Source organism: Colobus angolensis, unplaced genomic scaffold (genome assembly GCF_000951035.1).
Source record: "Colobus angolensis palliatus isolate OR3802 unplaced genomic scaffold, Cang.pa_1.0 Scaffold260, whole genome shotgun sequence".
NCBI classification, from domain to species: Eukaryota; Metazoa; Chordata; class Mammalia; order Primates; family Cercopithecidae; genus Colobus; species Colobus angolensis.
In genome coordinates, this window is record NW_012115822.1 from 1,023,901 (window position 1) to 1,027,706 (window position 3,806).

The following is a 3,806-nucleotide window of genomic DNA, read 5'->3' on the forward strand; positions in this document are numbered from 1 at the left end:
AAAAAAAAAAAAAAAAAAAAAAGAAATCATCAGAAACACAAAAATAATTTAAAGGCAAAGTACAGAATCACTTATAATTGCCCATTAATTAGAAATACTATATATCTAGTCTAGGCCGGGTGTGGTGGCTCACACCTGCAATCTCAGCACTTTGGGAGGCCGAGGCGGGCAGATCACCTGAGGTCAGGAGTTCGAGACCAGCCTAGCCAACATGGTGAAACCCCGTCTATACTAAAAATACACAAATTAGCCGGGCATGGTGGCGGTCGCCTATAATCTCAGCTACTCAGGAGGCTGAGGTAGGAGAATCGCTTGAACCTGGGTGGCGTAGGTTGTAGTAAGCCGAGATCATTTCATTGCACTCCTCCCTGGGCGACAGAGCAAGATTCCGTTTAAAAAAAAATAATAATAATAATGAGCGAGTCTCTTGATGAAGAATTAAGCTGCTATTAAATATGGTTTTCATAATGAAATATCCATATGATCCCACTGTGGCACTCCTGCGGACTTATCCCAGAACAATGAAGACTGTTCACGTAAAAGCTTGAACATAAATGTTCATAGCAGCTTTATCTGGAACAGCCAAAATCTGGAGTCAGCCTAGATGTCCTTCAATGTGGAAATGGTTAAACAAACCGTGGTCGACCCATACCTTCGAATACCACTCAACAATGGCAAAGAATGAACTCCTGATGCATCAAACAACCTGGGCTAATCTCCAGAGAATTAAACCAGTCTCCCAAAGTTACACATCATATGCTTCCATTTGTATGTGTTCTTGAAATAAAATGGTAGAAGCCAAGAAGATTAGTAGTTGCCAGTGGTTAGGGATGGGGTCTGTGGGGGTGGGGGCATAAGGATGGCTTTAAAAGTGTGACAGGAGGGATCCTGGTGATGGAACTGCTCTGTATTTTGACCATGTTAGGATTCTGGTGGTGATATTTTATTATAGTTTTGCAAAATGTTACCACTGGGGGAAACTGGGTAAAGTGTACATGGAATCTCTTTGTATTATTTCTTACAACTCCATGTGCAACTATGATTATCTCAGAACAAAAAGTTAAGTTAAGAAAAACTAGCCCAGGCATAGTGGCTCATGCCTGTAATCCCAGCACTTTGAGAGGCTGAGGTGGGAGGACTGCTTGAGGTCAGGACCAGCTTCAAGACCAGCCTGGATAACATAAAGAGACCTTGTCTCTTAAAAACAAACAGGCAGGGCGCGGTGGCTCATGCCTGTAGTCCCAGCACTTTGGGAGGTCAAGGCAGGCAGATCACCTGAGGTCCAGAATTCGAGACTAGCCTGATCAACAAAGAGAAACTCCATCTCAACTAAAAATACAAAAATTAGCTGGTTGTGTTGGCATGTGCCTGTAGTCCCAGCTACTTGGGAGGCTGAGGTAGGAGAATCGCTTGAACCTAGGAGGCAGAGGTTGCAGTGAGCCAAGATTGCACCACTACACTCCAGGCTGGACAACAGAGTGAGACTCTGTCTCAAACACACACCACCAAACCAAAAAAAATTAACTAACTAACTAACTAACTAAATAAGCTGCGTGCGTGTGGTGGTATATGTAATCCCAGCTATTCTGGAGGCTGGGGCAGGAGGATCCCTTGAGCCTAGGAGGTCGAGGTTACAGGGATCCCTGATTACACCACTGCATCCCAGTCTGGATGACAGAGGGAGACCTGGTCTCTTAAAACAGAAAACTAAAAAATGGATTTTTATAGAGTTTAAAAGCATGTAAAATGTTTATGTCATGATACTAAGTGAAAACAGGAGGGAAATTACATATGCAGTTTAACCACAAGTCCATGAAAACCACCAGGGCCAGAAAAAAAGGCAGGAACAGCACACAATCAAGGAGTCAGAGTGAGTCTGCAGGTGGCAGTTCCATGGACAACTTTTTCCTGAAGTACACTTTCTTAATACTTCCCCAATGTTTCATTACAAGTGTTAGTCTCGTATGACAGTGGCTTTAAAGCATGTCCACAGATTCTTTGACTTCTCCTTTCACGAGGTGGAGCTCACTTTTCACTGCTGAGTGTAGGACTTGGCTGTTTCTGATGAAGAGAGTGGCAGTGACTGCGTGTTCTTCAGCTGCTACGAAACAAAGAGGCCCTGCACCTCCGGCCTTGTGTGTTCTCTCTTCCTCCCTCCCTCTCATCACTCAATCTGAGCTGTGAGGATACTCAAGCAGCGTCATGGTGAGTCTACATGGGACGGGACCAAGGCCTCCTGCCAATGGCCGTGTGTTGGAACCACCTTGGAAGCAGGCCCTCCAGCCCAGCCGGCATCCGTGTGACCACAACCCAGTGAGAGACCCTGGACCAGAACCAGCTAAGCTGCTCCCAGATTCCAGACCCACAGAAACTGGGAGAATAAATGTCTGCTGTTTTAAGCCACTACATTTTGGGCAATTTGTTATGTAGCAACAAATGATACAAGCTACAATATTCATTTGAAAAGGAAAAATACCCAAATCCTACCTAAGCCTGACTTCTTAAGAAAAGATCAACCAGTAACAGGCCCAAAGGAGACCATGGGGGCTTTGGCTTCAGGAACTCAAATCACTTCAATGCACAAACTCTCCTGGAACTCCTGCCAGCCCAGGTGCATGTGGCAAGCATGGTGAGCCAGGGCCAGACAGCCGACGGCAGGAGTTCCAAGCCAAGTAGTAGAAAACAGGGCAGAAGCCGAGTGTCACAGGCTACACGCCAAGGACATGGGGAACTGAGAGAAAGAAAGAGCTCCTGCCCAAAAGCGGAGGCTGTGGAAGAAAAGGAGAAGGGGTGATGCCAGAAGGGGCCATCGAGGAATAACCATGAACAGGAGGGCTTATGCAAGCAGGTCACAGAAAACAGGTCCTTGGGAGTTCATGCATCAAGGCAGGAGTGGGGGCATCCAGAGTCAGCTGCTGCTGCCACAGCCAACACAGGGGCCTATTCAAGCATTTGGCAAGAACTGGGGACTGGCAAAGCTGTGGGTGCAGGAGGGGCCTGAGAACTCATTCGGGCAGGCCCAGCTCAGGGAAGGCAGCTCCACACAAGTTTGGCCAGTGGATCCCCTGCAAACCAGCAGGAAAACCCCCTCGTCCCGCCAGTCCTTGCAGCGCTCCTCCTCTTCCTCTCATCTGAGGGCCGCTGTGCCCAAAAAACTGCCCCTAAATGCCATGGGATCCTCCTCACTCCCTCTGGAAACTGTGGGCTCCTAGTGCTTACCAGGCCTGAGCTCAGGGTGGGGGAGACTCCGGTTGCCGCTGCAGCTCACGGTCTCGCCCCGGGTGCTACTGCTATTTCCAACAGCCCGCTTAGCCTAGACTCTACTCAGGCAAAGGCCAGCGGCTGAGGCAGTGCTGCCCGGCCCACAGACTCCCCATGCCAAGGGCTGCAGCCCTGCAACCTCGGGAATCGCTCTGATCCAGTCACCGGGGAGGGGCTGACTGGCAGCTACACAGACGTTTCAGCCACTTGCCGCCTTGAGCGGCGATTCTAATAATACAATCCCCACTCTGACGCAATTTTGTTAGAATGGCTTGGAGTCCAAAAACTTTACTACATTCTACTTCCGTGACAGGGAGCGCATGATCAAGGCCGCTAGGCAGGCCTGCATGCGAGGCGCTCTGACAGGGAAGCAGCGGCAGGCGAGACTTCCTTCTGGCTGCGCCCTCCCTCCTTCTCAGGCCTGCAGGAGCCCCGGGGGTAGGACTGGGCTGCTGCCGGCGTGGCAACACTCCTTCTCACTGGCAGGTGGCGCTGTCTCCCGCGTGGACAGACAAGAGGCCGGTCAGGCGGGGCGGGGCGGGGCG

The 3,806-nt window shown here is 49.7% G+C and overlaps 1 protein-coding gene across 2 annotated transcripts in view; it reads right to left on the reverse strand.

The window, feature by feature from the left end:
* The window catches only part of PPM1F (protein phosphatase, Mg2+/Mn2+ dependent, 1F), a 35,329-nt gene that overhangs the window by 12,106 nt on the left and 19,417 nt on the right, over positions 1-3,806 (reverse strand). The gene's annotated exons all lie outside the window — the stretch shown is intronic.